Below are 16,957 nucleotides of genomic sequence, written 5' to 3' on the forward strand. Positions count from 1 at the left end.
CATTCCTCAAAGTAGCACTCCTACGGACCAAGGTAAGGTGGTCACTGAGCTTGGTTGACTATAAGTATAAATATACAAACACGTCTATTGTAAATACCTTCCGGAGCTTGAGTCCAAAAGCCACACTGCACCTGATGTATTACAACTCACACCGCAGTATACTTTCTGGAAGCACTGGCACAGTCAGTGCTGCTAAGTCACTTCAGTCGTGTCCGACTCTGTGCGACCCCATAGACAGCAGCCCATCAGGCTCCCCCGTCCCTGGGATTCTCCAGGCAGGAACACTGGAGTGGGTTGCCATTTCTTTCTCCAATGCATGAAAGTGAAAAGTGAAAGTGAAGTCGCTCAGTCATGTCCAACTCTTGACAACCCCATGGACTGCAGCCTACCAGGCTCCTCCGTTCATGGGATTTTCCAGGCAAGAGTACTGGAGTGGGCTGCCATTGCCTTCTCCGTCAATAGAGTCATGCAAAAAACTTACTTGAACCCTGCTCTGTCTGGATTGTGATGATCCAGATGCTGTAGGTCCTCACAGCAAGAAGCAGATTTTCTTGTTACCGTGAAATGCTTGGGGGCCTGCCATAGAATTCTTTCATCCCAGAGAAGGATGTCAGGGACTTCCCTGGTGGTCCAGTGGCTTTCCCAGTGACTCAGTGGGTAAAGAATCCACCTGCAGTACAGGAAATACAGGAGATGCGGGTTCGATCCCTGGGTGGGAAAGATCCCCTGGAGGAGGAAATGGCAACCAACTCCAGTATTCTTGCCTAGGGAATCTGCATGGACAGAGGAACCTGGCGGGCTACAGTCCATAGGGTCACAAAGAGTGGGACACGACCGAGCAACTAAACACACACGCAGCAGTGGTTAAGACTCCAAGCTTCCAATGCAGGGCGTGCAGGTATAATCCCTGGTTGGGAAACTTAAGATCCCACATGCCAGGGGAAAACTTTTTATTTTTGTATTTTTCCTAAAATTTTTTTTAAATTGGAGGATAATTGCTTTACGACATTGTGTTAGTTTCTGCCATACATCAACATGAATCAGCCATAAGTATACATACGTCCCCTCCCTCTTGAACCTCCCTCCCACCTCTCAAGGTTGTCACAGAGCACCAAGTTCGAGCTCCCTGCATCATATAGCTAGCGAATTCCCACTGGCTATCTGTTTTATATATGGTAATGGATATGTTTCAGTGTTACTCTTTCAATTCGTCCCTCTCTTGCCCCCACTGTGTCTACAAGTCTGTTCTCTGTGTCTGCGTCTCCATTGCCTCCCTGCAAATAAAAATAAGGACGTCAGTGCCTGTTCTATAAAAGTGGACACGTGTCAGGGTGTGTATGGGGGTATTTAGAGCATAAGCTTTTTCACTTCATTAATAGCCAGGTGACAGATCAGCTTTTTACAGAGATGATGATACTGGCTTAAGTTTTAAAAGTGTGTATTTTATGGGATTAATTTTTTCTAATGGTGCTCGCCTTGCCAGACAGAGCAATAGATTCTTCTATCTGCTAAGTACCTCGCATTCTTGGCTGGGTTCTCAAATTCCTTGATTATTATAGCCGGTTCAGGACACAGTGAAGGCAGGAGTGCTTTGCAGATATTCAACATGATGGAAATGCTGAGTAATAACTTGTGTTCTAGCCCTCCTCCCCCCATCTCCTCTTTAAAAAAATAAACGAAGTAGAAACACCCACAGTACTGCCAGATGGAATTTAAGGGTGGTGCTGGCATCATTTCATGGCCCAGGGGTGGCGGGCAGGGGTGTGTCTTTGAGCTTCCTGTCTTCCTGACTCCAGGGGGTCCTCCCCGCAGACACCCTACCCCACCCTGCCTTTGAGATATTTGCGTACCAGACCTGGGTGGGCTCTTCAGGCGTGGACATGAGTCCACCTTTCCAGAACCCAGACTTGGAAATTTCTTTCCTGCCCACAACCTGCAACAGTACTACACAGGACTCTCTCTGTTGTTTCCCATCCTGTGGTTCAGTGAATGGTTCTCCAAGTGGTAGCTCCTTGGAGGTCTGCTCCTTCTTCATCCATGGGACCCCTGCCTAGCATGGCTTCTTGTATACAGTAGGTGCTCAAGTCTATTGAACGAGTAAAGAGAGATCAAGGACAGCTAGTGTGGAGAGTAAGGGGTGTGTAGGGTCACCCCACACAGTCCCTGGTAGTACAAGGCAGGGCTTTTCTCCTTCCATGACACGCCAGCATTGCTCTGCCCTATACAGACTACCTACAGAAGGATTTGGTTATCACGTGAGTTGCTTTTTAAAAACATGGTTTTATTGAGATAGGTTTCAAATACCATCCAGTTGACCCATTTCCCTGGCAGTCTAGTGGTTAAGACTTTGCCTTTCAACGCAGGGAGGGTGGGTTCGATCCCTGGTTGGTAAGCTGGGATGCCACATGCATAAAACAGAAGCACTGTTGTAACAAATTCAATAAATACTTTTTAAATATTCCGCATCAGGAAAAAAAAAAGTATTTTTAAAAAAGGGGATGCAATTTAATGGCTATTTACAAAGCACTCTATTCACAGAGTAGGGCAATCATATAACTCTACTTTCAGAATGTTTTCATTATCTCCAAAGAAACCCTCTATACTCATTCATGGTTATTACCCCCAAGCTCCAGGCAACCACTAACCTAATTTCTGTCTCTATAGGTCTGCCTATTTGTTCTAAGACATTTCATGTAAGTGAAATCGTGTGACATGTGGTCCTTTGTGACTGGCTTCTTCTACTTAAAATAATCTTTTGGGGTCTCATTCATGTTGTAGCATATGTCAGTACTTCATACCTTTTTCTTTCTAAATAATAATTATTAAATGCGTAGATCGCGTTGTATTTATCCATTCATCAATTAACGGACATTAGGGTTGTTTACACTTTTTCGTTATTATGAATAATGCTACTGCCCTCAACTTGTACGTACACGTTTTGTGTAGATACATGTTTTCACTTCTCTTGGGTTTATCCTTTGGAGTGAAATTGCTGGCTCATATATGAGAATTAGACCATAAAGAATTATTGATGCTTTCTCACTGTGGAGCTGGAGAAGACTCTCGAGAGTCCCTTGGACAGCAAGGAGATCAAACCAGTATGTCCTAAGGGAAATCAACCCTGAATACTCATCAGAAGGACTGATGCTGAAGCTGAAGCTCTAATACTTTGGCCACCTGATGCGAAGAGCTGACTCAATGGAAAAGACCCTGATGCTGGAAGAGACTGAGGGCAAGAGGAGAAGGGGACAACAGAGGATGAGATGGTTGGATGGCATCACTGATTCGTTGGACATGAATATGGGCAAACTACAGGAGATAGTGAAGGACGGGGAAGCCTGGCATGTTGCAGTCCGTGGGGTTGCAAAGAGTGGAACATGACTTAGTGACTGAACAACAACAATGGCAACTCTGTATTTAACCTTTTGGGGAACTGCCAAACTTACTGCTTGAGCTTTGGCTCTAAAACAGGAGACCACAGTCCACATGAGCAAGTGTTCCATCCCTCATCCCTTATCATGGTTTCTCTGTGTGACCTTGTCCCTGAACATCATTTGTTACTAAAGATAAGGGAAGGGAGTGGAATTGACTGAGAAGATATATACTGCTCATCTTTCATAGCCCGCCTCCATGTTGCTTTCACCAACTTTTTCAGGAGACAGAAATCCGCAAGGACCAAAGCAGGTGTCCTTCCCTTTCTTCCTCTGTGGCATTGGCCTGCCTGCAGCAACTGGCTTGTTTTTGCTTGTTTATCCAGACAAAAGGTTTGTCAGTGAGACCACTATTCTCCATCTCAGTGTTCTTTCCTACCCCAGATCCATGAGCACGACTGAGAAAGCTTTGAAACCCAGGAGAGATTTCAGCTGTGGTCATCTATTCATTCAACAGGACTCACTGAGCAAGTACTATGCTCTTAGGTGCCAAGGACATTTATTGAGCACAAGAGATGATACAGCACTGTTACCTAAGTAACAAAATGGCCAGGTTCCTGCTCTCTTAGGGTTTTCATTCAAGGGATAGATGATAAGACAAGTGAACAAAATCTGAGAATAAGAACATTTGGATTCTTGTAAGTGCTGTGGGGAGAAAAGGGTAGTGTTACATAGACCAGAGAGGTAAGTGAAGGTGGTGAAGAGGGAGAGAAGGACCACTTTAAAAAAAAAAAAAAAAAAACACTTATAATTTTTTATTGGATTATAGCCGATCAGCAATGTTGTGATTATTTCAGGTGAACGCAAAAGGACTCAGCCAACCATATACATGTATCCATTCTCCCCCCAAACTGTCCTCCCATCCAGGCTGCCAAATATCATTGATCAGAGTTCCCTGTGCTATACAGCAGGTCCTTGTTGGTTATCCATTTTGAATAAAGCAGTGTGTACACAGGACCACTTTAGATTGGACAGTTTTGTTTCTATCTTATCTAGGTTTAGCTGTCCCTGGGCAATACATTTGAATTCTCTTTATGTCATGGTCACTTCATCTAAAATAGGGTCACTCTTTGAATTGAAAGTGATTAAACCAAAGTGACTTAAAAAGTCAGGTTTCTGCATCCCTTCAACCATGAAGCCCTCCTCTCCTGTAATTAACCAGATTCCAGTCACAAGGGATTTCTTGTCCAGGGTCTGTCGTTCCATCAGCAGGTACTAGTCTCCTGCCTTTGCTTCGTATCCATTAGTTAACTTGTTTTCACTTCCATAAACCACTCAAAAGCTCAAGAGAGACAGTGACTGGTGTGAACAGTGTTTTCTGGGGGTAAACAGAACAAATTTGGCTCCTGTTGGAAATAACAAAATGAGATTATTCTCAAAGGCCTTCCAAGCTCTACAGAGGCAGGCATAGAGTAAAGTTTTATATGATTTCAGTGTAATTTGTAAAGACCTAGAGGAGAGCCCAAACAATTGGGTTAGAACCGGAGGAAATGGGCAGTTCTGAAAAGATGAAATAAAAAGGAGCACTTGTGTGTATATCAGGAGGTTCTCAATATACCCATGCTATGTCTTCTGTGTGGAATGAGGCCAGTTTTGAAATGCACCTTAATCAAGAATCAATACTGTATGATATGAAAAAGAATAGAAATGGATTACGACTTGGGCTATACAACCTTTGAGTCTCATTTTTTGTAAAGCAGGCTTTTCTGAGTAAGCAGTATTATGACAGGTAGATAAAGTTACATGGTACTGGATTTTAGCTCCATAGCTGACAAACTTTCTAACAGAGGCATAAAAAAGAAGAGAGTCCACTGGAAGAGTTTATTCCAAGAAGCAGCCTGATCAGTGTGTTTCTGGGAAGTGGAATTAAGAATCCTCCATTGGAAAAGGGAACCTTCCCACACTGTTGGTGGAAATGTAAATTGGTACAGCCACTATGGAAAAAAGTATGGAGGTTCCTCAACAAAAACAAAAATAGAGTTGCCATATGATCCAGCAGTCCCATTCCTGGGCATGTATTGGGACAAAACTATAATTCAAAGAGATACTCACACCCCTGTGTTCATAGCAGCACTATTCACAGTAGCCAAGCCATGGAAACAACCTAAATGTCAACAACACGCATTGATAGATGCGTGGATAAAGAAGATGTGGTACACATATACAGTGGAATACTACTCAGCCAGGAAAAGGAGTGAAATAATGCCTTGCAGCAACTTGGATGGACCTGGAGATTATCGTATGAAATGAAGTCAGAAAGAGAAAGACAAATACCATAGAATATTGTTTATATGTGGAATTTAAAATACGACACAAATGAACCCAAGAAACAAACACAGACTCTCAAATACAGAGAACAGACTTGTGCTTGGAGGAGGAGGGGAGTTGGGGAGGAAGGATTGGGAGTTTGGAATTAGTGGATGCAAACTAGTGTGTACAGAAAGGATAAACAATATGGTCTTACTGTATAGTGTAGGGAATTATATTTAATATCCTGTGATAAACTGTAATGGAAAAGAATATGAAAAAGAATATAGTGTATAGCTTTGTATAGCAGAAATGAATACAACATTGTAAATCAACCATTCTTCCCTAAAACTTTAAAAAAAAACCTCTCCAGTGGACCATGCGATACAGACAGGTCTTATCAAAGGCTTTCAGAGCTTCTGATTTGAAAATTTGTATCATCACCTCCTCCAGTCCTGTGAGTCAGCCTGGTAGTCTTGTCATCCCTTTATTGTTCCTTTTTTCTGTTCACTCCCTTCTCTACCTCAGTTCCTTCTCTGTTTGTTCAGTCATGCTAGTGACCATAAAACAAGTGAGAGAAAATCAAACTTGATTTAAAAAAATCAGTCCTTAACAGCATGTATAAAAGTTGACTGGGTATAAGCTGAAATAAGGCATTCGATGTATTTGTAAGTTTCGTTTACTTTCGTTACCCTGTTTGTCACAGTAATGGGAACTTCATTGTCATTCAGAATCCATAGCCCTACCAGGTTCTAGTTAGGAAAACAATCACCTTTCTCAAACGTGAATGGCAGTGTGCCCAACAGCTTGGATTTTACGACAAGGATTGCGTGCAAACATTTTGCCTCCAGCCTTGAACGCAAAATAAGCCCCGTGGTGTTTTGATGAGTGTGCCGGTCATTTCCCACATCTGTTTGACCTTCACCTTAAGGCCACCTGGTCAGCTACTACTCCTGGGGACACGTGTTCCCGAGATGTGTTTTTCCATAGATGTTTGGCAGTAGGAGGGTGTTTATAAGAAAAACTAATTAAAAAGTAGAGTTGGTGAAAAGTCTCATTTCAGGTTTCATCTTTTAATGTTTTTATTGGCATATAGTTGATTTCCAACGTTGTGTTAGTTTCTGCTGTACAGCAAAGTGAATCAGTTACCCATTGTTAATATTATGTATCCGTTCTTTTTTAGATTCCTTTCCCATACAGGTCATTACAGAATATTGAGTAGAGTTCCCTGTGCTATATAGTATGTCCTTATTAGTTATCTGTTTTATATATGCTGGTGTGTATATTGCAGTCCCAGTCTCTCAATTTATACCTCCCCTACCTCAGGTTTCATCTTTATTTAAAAGAGACTGCCTTCTCTTCTTTTTCCTTTTGAGATATATTCAAGCGTGCTTCTAAAATGCCATCTTGAAAACGTATGTTCTTGGCATATAGGAAAATGTAGGATCTTTTAGGATCAGGGTGAGGACCTTTTTCTTTTTAAAATTTTTTATTATATGTTTTTGGCTATGCTGGATCTTCGTTGCTGCTCGGGGTTTTTTTAAGTTGTGGCAAGCAGGGGCTACTCTCATTGTGGTGCTCAGGCTTCCCACTGTGGTGGCTTCTCTTGGTGTGAAGCACTGGCTTTCTAGGGTATTTGAGCTTCAGTGGTTGCAGTTCCCGGGCTCTAGAGCACAGACTCAGTAGTTGTGGTGCTCGGGCTTAATTGCTTCGCATCATGTGGGACCTCCTGGATCAGGGATCAACCCCGTGTTTTCTGCGTTGTTAGGTGATAGATTCTCTACCACTGAGCCACCAGGGAAGCCCCAGAACCCTTTCTGAGTGGAGCCTTCTTTGGGTTACTTCATCCTGAGCTGGTACTTGGTGTTGGCCCATTTGGGCAGCTACTGCTGCTGCTGCTGCTAAGTCGCTTCAGTTGTGTCCGACTCTGTGCGACCCCATAGACGGCAGCCCACCAGGCTCCCTCGTCCCTGGGATTCTTCAGGCAAGAACACTGGAGTGGGTTGCCATTTCCTTCTCCAAGGTGTGAAAGTGAAAAGTGAAAATGAAGTCGCTCAGTCGTGTCTGACTCCTAGCGACCCCATGGACTGCAGCCTACCAGGCTCCTCTGCCCATGAGATTTTCCAGGCAAGAGTACTGGAGTGGGTTGCCATTGCCTTCTCCGTGGGCAGCTACCTATGTACTGAAACAGGCAAGCTCAGCCTGAAAGCAGAAGTGTATTGGGAATGTTCTGGAGGAGGGTTCTTGGGAGCTTCTGGTTTTCTCCAGGGGATCTTGGTGGCATCTAGGGGTCGAGAAGGAGGCCAAGTGATGAATAGGTTCTTTACATCTCAGGCACACGCATTCACACTTCTGATTGTAACTTTTATCAAAAAATGCCTTCGGTATCTCATCCCCATTGCAACATACAGCACGTCCGACCATCGTGGGTCTGGGTAAGACTTTGTGAAGTATTCATGGGAAGAAAAAGGCCTAGAGGAAAGTTCAAAATTGATTGAGGGCAAACTGGCATTAGGTAGTTCTCTTGCTTGTATCTGGAGGGAGAAGTAAATAGATGTTTCTGCTTTGCTCATGGTATTGTGAGTAATTTATGACCTTTAAAAGCATGTAAGGAGGCTTACGCATCATAAATTTTAACTCTCTGCTAAAGCCACCCCCATTTTATTCAACCCATGGAAGCAAATCATGCCATAGAAAGGGATGTTACAGCACAAAACAGAGAGAGACTCACAGACTTAGAAAACAGACTTATGGCTGCTGGGGGGAAGGGATAGTTAGGGAGTTTGCGACAAACATGTACACACTGCTTTATTTAAAATAGAAAACCAACAAGAACCTACTGTACAGCACAGGGAACTCTGCTCAATGTTATGTGACAGCCTGGATGGGAGGGGAGTTCGGGGGAGAATAGATTCATGTATATGTGTCCCTTTGCTGTTCACCTGAAACTATCACAACAAAGTTAATCGGCTACACCCCAATGCAAAATAAAAAGTTAAAAAAACAGAAGTGTTACAAGAGTGGAAACCCCAGTACCTATAAAACTTATGTGCCCCAAAGTAGTATTAACTGTACCTAGCAATAGCAGGAGAACATCAGTTCTTTTCCTGGCCTCCTCCATGTATAACTCAGGCTACAAATAGGGATGGACAAGGCAAGGCAGAATAATCTTGTTACAGATTATTCATCTAACCCTTATATTCTGTATAGGCATCCTCAGTGATTATCTTTTGAACAGGAATATTAAATGTGTGTGCATTTATCTTTGACAATAGAAGTAGATTTTATTTTCTTTTAACTGGGGTATAGTTGCTTTACAATGTTGTGTTAGTCTCTGCTGTACAACAAAGTGAATCAGCTGTATGTACACTTATATCCTCTTGCTCGTGAGCCTCCTCACCCCCCATCCCACCCCTGTAGGTCGTCACAGAGTGGGGAGCTGAGCTCCCTCTGCTATACAGCAGCCTTCCACTAGCTATCCAGTTTACACATGGTAGTATATATATGTCAGTGCTACTGTCCAATCCATCCCCACCACCCACCATGTCCCTCCACCTGCGTGTCTATTCCTGCGCTGCAGATCGATCTGTATCATTTTTCTAGACTCCACATATGTGTGTTAATATATGGTATTTGTTTTTGTCTTTCTGACTTACTTCACTATGTATGACAGACTGTAGGTCCATCCACATCTCTACAAAGCATCCAATTTCGTTCCTTTTTATGGCTGAGTAATATGGCTTAGGCAATAAAGAATCCATCTGCAATGCAGGAGACCTGTGTTCTACCCCTGGGTTGAGAAGATTCTCTGGATAAGGGAATGGCTACCCACTCCAGTATTCTTGCCTGGAGAATTCCATGGACAGAGGAGCCTAGCGGGATCAGTCTTTGGGGTCACAAAAGAGTTGAACACAATTGAGTGACTAACACTTTCATGTTTCAGTATTGTCAAATAGATTTTAAAATAGCTATACTATACCTAGCAATTTAGTTCATCTTCTAAGTGGCAGAAGCAATGAACACTAAATTCCCGGCTTTGAATGCTTGTATAGTTTTCACCATGCAGGACTAAGTATCTGTTACTATCGTTGGAATTAAAGGATATGGGTCGGGGAGACTTTTTCTTCTTTACATGTCTTCCTGGCAGATTCACTGCCCGCTGAGTGTTCAGCCAGGTGTTAGAGTCACCCAGTCTGGTGACCTTTGAGTTCCTTTGGGGCTATATTCAGTCTCTGCTCAGGCCCTGGGTATTCAGCACCACGTTGTCTGGTTATTCTAGGCACTTGTCATATGGTTTTTCTATCACCCAAGTTGTTTCTTCTGCTTTTTCTTGTTCTTTCCCTTAAGTCATGTTTTCTTTCTTTTCTTGGAGGAGGCAATTATTGTGTTGGAAAACAGAAGTATATATTCTTATCAGCCCTCAGGGTGAAGCTTCCTCCAGCATGATTCCAACATCTATATTGTTGCTGATAAGTGCTCAGTCCTGTTCGACTCTTTCCAACCCCATGGACCATAGCCCGCCAGGCTCCTCTGTCTATGGGATTCCCCAGGCAAGAACACTGGAGTGAGTTGCCCTTTTCTTCTCTAGGGGACCTTCTTAACTCAGGGATCAGTTGCCAGTAATTTAATAATTTAGAGAGGTCCTGCTCCTCGTTCTAGGGAGCACAGACACACGCCTCAGAAATCAAATGAAAGAATCCCATATAGAGTCCCCTGCAGTCATTAGCATAGGAAGCAGATAGTGGCCCTAAGTGAAGAAGTGGATCCCTCTATTATGTCCTTGGGTCCTCACTGCTCCAGCTTTGGCGTTTTCCCTTCCTCTACGTGCCAGACATTGAGTGAAGGGCGTTCATACACTGCATCTCAGTTCTAACAATCCTAGGAGATCAGAGTTACCGATGCCTGTTCAATAAATGTGAATATCGAGACATTGAAGACATTGACAAAGCTGTGAAATGGCAGAGGTCTCATTCCCACCAGGGGCCCCTGGAATCCAAAGAGCATTCTTTCCATGTTCCAAGGCCTTTGGGGAAACAGCATTTCTGTTTTGAACATAAAGTACAATTTTCCACAGAGGGTGAGGTTCTTTTGCTATTTGAATGACTGTCAGATGAGTTGCCTGCCACTCCAAATGTATCAGGGTGAGCTCTTTCTGCACTTCTCTCCCTCCGTGGCTCTTCCACGCAAACTTGTCCCTCTGGCCGGTGGTCTCCTGCTTGCCCCCCAAGCTCGGTGTGTGCTTGGACCCACTTCACCCTCGGTGCAGGGTGCTCATCAGCCTCCACACCCCTCCTCCCCACCTGTTTTCAGCAGCTGGCTTCCTCCAAGTGGGTAGGCATACCTGTTCTTCAGGAGCCTAGCAGAATTGTCTCCCCCTACATCCAGAGAGATCGGTCCCCCTCCTGCAGCCCACACTCTCTGGGGAAGAATGACTGAGGTGGTGGGCAGTCGTCACTGACAGTGTGTCCAAGCCCCTCAGGTGTGGTAGGTGGGTCAGGAAGGACCAGCAAGCAGAGAGGTCTCTGCAGGGGTCTCTGACACCTACCAGCCTGTGGCAGTCTCTCCCTCCCTGTGTGTCTGAGGATGTATGGCTCAGGTCCTGGGTTGTGTCCTCCCGCCTGAGTTAGTGAAGAGGGCACATGGGTCAGATTCAGCCATCTTTGGCTCTGACACTCTGGGAGCGTCCCACGTGGTTTGTATTTCAGCTTTTCTGATGTTTTGCCACCAGGACTTTAAAAAAAATTATTATGGTTGCACTAGGTCTTCACTGCTGCTCACCAGTTTTCTCTAGTTGCGGCGAGCAGAGGCAACTCTGTTGCGGTGCCTGGGTTTCTCATTGCAGTGGTTTCTCATAGAGCACAGTCCCAGCAGTTGTGGCTCATGGGCTTAGTTGTTCTGTGGTTTGTGCGATCTCCCCTGACCAGGGATTGAACCTGTGTCCCCTGCATTGGCAGGTGCATTCTTAATCACTGGACTGCCAGGGACGTCACACCAGGACTCGATGTTGTCACCAGTCTTGGGTTCCAACTCTGCACTGTCGGTCTCTTCTCACCCTTGATAGTGTCTTTTCACCCCTGGCTTTCTGGGTCCACAACATTGTAGGCTTGCTTGTTCATTTTTAGGAGGCATTCCATTGAGGAATTTAGAGCAGGTTTCTAGGAGATCAGGCTGAAGGGATCTTAGATTCAGCACTGGGTCACACTGGAGGGCTTTCCTCACATCACCTGACTTGTCCTCTGTGCGAAGGCTCACGTATTTCCAATCCCTCTGCCCGGGATCAGGTTCCTGCCTTGCTGGAGCCTCTGGCCCCCTTCAGAAATGAAGGCAGCCTTCATCTCTTACCTCTCATCCCAGTGTCCTCAGGTGGAGTGGCAGTTTCGTTGAAAAAGCAGTCTGCACTGAAATTCCAGAATTCTTTCCATTGACAGATGGATGGACCTGGATAAGGAAGGTGTCGTGTTCATATACAGTGGACTATTACTCAGCCATAAAAGGGACGAAATTGTGACATTTGCAGAGATGTGGGTGGACTTAGAGTCTGTCATACAGAATGAAGTAAGTTAGAGAAAAGTATCATATATTAACATGTTTATATATGGAATCTAGAAAAATGGCCCTGATGAACCTATTTGTAGGGAAGGAATAGAGACATGGACACAGGGCCTGGGGGGAGGGTGGGACGAACTGGGAGAGTAACACTGACATATACACACTCCCATGTGTAAAATGGCTAGCTAGAGGGAATCTGCCGTCTAGCACAGGGAGCTTAGCTCAGTGCTCTGTGATAACCTAGGGGGATGTAGTGAGGGGTGGGGTGGGAGGGAGGCTCAAGAGGGAGAGGATATATGTATACACATAGCTGATTCATGTTATACAGCATAAACTGACACAACATTGTAAAGCAATTATCCTCCAGTTAAAAAAAAAGAAAAAGTCTGCACTGAAATTCCAGAAATCCTGGTTAACTAGACATGCAAGTTAATTATGACTTCACCCTCACTTGTCTCCTTCTGTTCTACTAGCAATTACATTAGAAATTCTTCCAGATCAGGAGTGGGTGTTATTGGAGTCCCAAACTCCTAAATCAGCATCTCCCACCCCCAGAACCTAGCATTGTTCCTTGTAAAAGCAGGCCTTCTTCAATATATCCCATTTGATGAAATGATTCCTCATTCACAAACCTGTATTCCTTTCTCTCCCATTTTGCAAATATCGGTGCTGATGATAACAAAATCAATCTAAGAAAGTTCCAGCAAGTTCATTGCTACTACAGAGGAAACTGCATGTGGCATCCGTTTATTTCAGCTTGCTTAAACTGGTTGGGTAAGTTAGAGAAAATTCCACCACAGAAGAGTGGAATTAGTGCCAGGAGCCAGAGGGACAAACAACTGTCAGGATTACTTTGCTTTAGAAAACAAAGAAAAGGCCACATCAAGCATATTGAAAGGGAATGGGCAAACCAAAGTCAAGAGGTTGATCAGACTGGAGGAGATCTTTTCCCTTCCTCTCACTGAGCTTCAGAATCGCAGAGAGAGTCCCCAGTTTTGCAGGAGAAATTTGTGTATGTCACCTCTGGTTTGTCGGCTGTAACTTGAATCTGCTCCTCCTGTGGGTCCACCGCCTGGACCAGATCCTTCCATCTGTCTGAGGAGGTGTGTGCTGTTGGAAAAAAGTCATGTCATCACCATGTCTTGTGGGCAACCAGAGCAAACCTGTCTTAGCTGTGGGGTTGGATTTTATGAGCGGAGGAGAAAGGAATGTTTTGGGGGAAGGATGCTTGAGAGAGCAGAGCCTTCCTACCTTGAAATGAATAGTTGACCAATGGGAGTCTGGCAGAGCTGGTGAGTACAGAACCAGGATGGAGACCTAGGCTTTTGGGTTTCAATGAGTCTCATAAGAAGTGGTGTCTCTTCTGTCCCTGGCCTCCCAGGCAGGTGCTTGGGCCCCACCCTGCTCTGCCACTGGCTATGGGATCTTGGAGAGAAGAGAAGGATGTCTCAGACCTTGCAGTCAGTCTTGGCCCAGAGGAGCAGATTTTAGGGGGTCCTCCATCAGTCTGTTCTGTCCGTGGCCATTAGCTCTAGGAGTTCTCTTTCTCATTAATATATTCATCCAAAATGTATTGAGTGTTTGCTGTGTGCCAGATACCACAAAGACACGACTCTTTCTTGTTCATTCAAGAAGCAAAAGCCGGAAACCGCCGTCTTTCTTTTCTGCTAACTTGCTGTGCTTGTGTCTTTGGGGTTTGTATTGAGAGGATTCTGTGGCCAACTGCCCCCCGCCACCGCCAGGAGCAGTGAGGGGGCAGTGAGCTGTGAAGTATGCCCTAGGAAGCCCATGTTCAGATCCTCATCTTAGCTAGCAAGTCACTGCTGGACTCTGGACAACCTTTTCAGTTCCTTGCCTGTTGTTTCCTCTCTTTCGAGGTGAGGGTGTTAAATTTCTGTGAACTCAGTTCTTTGGAGCGCAGGCTTCTAGCAGTTACTGCACATGCCTGACTCAAAGGCACAAAATCGAGCTCAGATTATTAACATGGATGACCGATCGTCTCACAAAATGATACGAAAGAATAGAATTGCCTCTGACTGTCTTTGCATCCTTTTGCTATCTGCCTTTGAACTTAGTTTCAAAAGCCCCACTGAGATGGTCCTTGCATTCAGAAAGTGGACTTCCTGAACCCCAGTGGCTCTGTGCTGCCTTCAGACAAAGATGTAGCAATGAAGTCCAGTAGAGGTTTGCCCCCCTTCCCAGCTTCCCTCTAGGAAGGGACCTCAGGCTTGTCCTGAGGGACACTCACTGGGAATGGGAGAATAGGCTGTGGCCATGGAAACCTGACAGGCTCACCTGGCCCGCAGGGAATGGAACCTTCGACCTTGGCCTAATTAACTCTGCTTCAGCCAGCGAGCTACCAGGCCGGTGACACATATAAAAACCAACACGATTTAGCCCTGGCTCTTCCTCCATCAGGACGGCCTAGCTGTGTAAGGCACAGACCTGCCTTCAGGTTCCAGAGTCCTCTGAAGGTGTGGTTCCGAATCCCACTCCTGACCAGCCAGGCTTTGGGCTTCCCTGGTGGCTCAGCAGAAAAGAATCTGCCTGCAATGCGGGAGACATGGGTTTGATCCCTGGGTTGGGAAGATCCCCTAGAGAAGGGAATGGCAACCCACTCCAGAATTCTTACCTGGAGAATCCCACAGACAGAGGAGCCTGGCTGGCTACACTGCCCAGAGAAGGTGCATAGAAACCATGGTTCCCTATCTCTTTCTTGCCTTTAATTCCTGGGAAGGTCAAAAATTATGATTGTACAACAGTGCAAATGTACTTAATGCCAATGAACTGTGTACTTTCAAATAGTTAAAGTGTTAAAATTCATGTTATGTATATTTTACCACAATAAGAATAATTTACTGATGGAGCAGAGAGGAAACAGATTTATTCTGGGGCTGCAAAATGAGAGATTTTACAGAATGCTTCATGCCTTACACATGTAAATGATGGTTTTATGGTTCAAAAAAAATCTTCCGAGTCAGTAAATGCCTTCAGCATATTCATAACCCTGCCTTTGTGTGCCAAGTGTCTTCAAGCATTACCATTAAAGGCCCTTTTGTATTTCATTATTTGTTTACAGTCTGTTTCCTTCCTCCTTGAAGACGGTGTCTGGCATGCTAGGGTTGAATAAGTGTTTTATGTATAATAAATGAATGACCACATTAGCAATGTGAATCCTCAGCAGAGAGAACTTTCTGTCCACGCATGCTGAAGTAACCCATCTCCACTTGTCATTTTTTTTTGTTTAAATTGAAGTATAGTTGATTTACAGTGTTGTGTTAGCTTCAAGTGTACAGCAGTAATTCAGTTAAAAAAACATATACATGTATATTTGTTTTTCACATTCTTTTCCATCTTTAGGTTATTATAAAATATTGAATATAGTCCCCTGTGCTAGACAGTAGGTCCTTGTTTGTTATCTATTTTACGTGTAGTAGTGTGTAATGTTAATCCCTAACTCCTACTGATTTATCCCTCCTTCCTACCTTTCCCCTTTGGTAAACATAAATTTGTGAGTGTTTCTGTTTTTGTAAATAAGTTCATTTGCATCCTTTGTCAGACTCCACATGTATATTTGGGATTTCCTGGTGACTCAGACCATAAAGAATCTACCCGCAGTGCTGGAGACCCAGGTTTGATCCCTGGGTCAGGAAGATCCCCTGGAGAAGGGAATGGCTCCCCACTCCAGTATTCTTGCCTGGAGAATCCTGTGGGCAGAGGAGCCTGGCAGGCTACAGTCTGTGGTGTTGCAAAGAGTCAGACGCAGTTGATCGACTAATACCATTTTTAAGTAATGTCATATATTTATCTTTCTCTGACTTACTTCACTTAGTATGATCTCTGGGTCTGCCCATGTTGCTACAAGTGGCTTTATTTCATTCTTTATTATGGCTGAGTAATATTCCACTGTGTATATAAACCACATCATCTTTATCCACTCTTTTGTTGATAGACACTTAGGTTGCTTCTGTGTCTTGGCTGTTCTGAGTAGTGCGGCAGTGAATGTGAGGGTGCATTGTCACTCTTTCCCTAATAACTTTTAGCCCTTAATGAAATGACTTTTTTCATATCCCTGTGTGTTCACGTTTGTTTTTCTCTTCCCATTAAAAAATGAGACCAAGTATGACAAGGATGTTATAGGTCTTGCTCTCCTAAGCATCTTTTTGTTGAATGAGTAAATGAATCTCCAGACTGGGATTGAATTTTTGGAAATAGCAATACTTGTTCAGAATCAGTTTTGGAGCCCCAAACAAGAAAGAAGAACAATGTCATTGGAGAGACACAATACAAAGTAAAAACAATCGAGAAATTGGAGTAAAAATTCTGATTTTTCACACGTGGCTGAAACTGGTTTCAAGGTACTTTCCAACAAAAATATTCAGTAATACTTGAGCAATGCCTTTATTGTTGAATTCTATGTCACTTTGAGGTGGATACTTTGTAATGTTCCTTTGATTAGTTAAGTTCAGTTGCTCAGTCATGTTCGACTCTCTGCAACCCCATGGACTGCAGCACGACAGGCTTCCCTGTCCATCACCAGCTCCTGGAGCTTGCTCAAACTCATGTCCATCGAGTTGGTGATGCCATCCAACCATCTCATCCTCTGTCATCCCCTTTTCCTCCTGCCTTCAATCTTTCCCAGCATCAGGGTCTTTTCCAAGGAGTCAGATCTTTGCATCAGGTTGCTAAAGTATTGGAGTTTCAGATTCAGTATCAGTCCTTCCAATGTG

The 16,957-nt window shown here is 44.2% G+C and overlaps 1 protein-coding gene across 2 annotated transcripts in view; it reads left to right on the forward strand.

Moving 5' to 3' along the window:
* The window catches only part of DOCK5 (dedicator of cytokinesis 5), a 280,652-nt gene that overhangs the window by 84,230 nt on the left and 179,465 nt on the right, over positions 1–16,957 (forward strand). The window lies entirely within an intron of this gene.

This window comes from Bos indicus x Bos taurus, chromosome 8 (genome assembly GCF_003369695.1).
Source record: "Bos indicus x Bos taurus breed Angus x Brahman F1 hybrid chromosome 8, Bos_hybrid_MaternalHap_v2.0, whole genome shotgun sequence".
Lineage (NCBI taxonomy): Eukaryota > Metazoa > Chordata > Mammalia > Artiodactyla > Bovidae > Bos > Bos indicus x Bos taurus.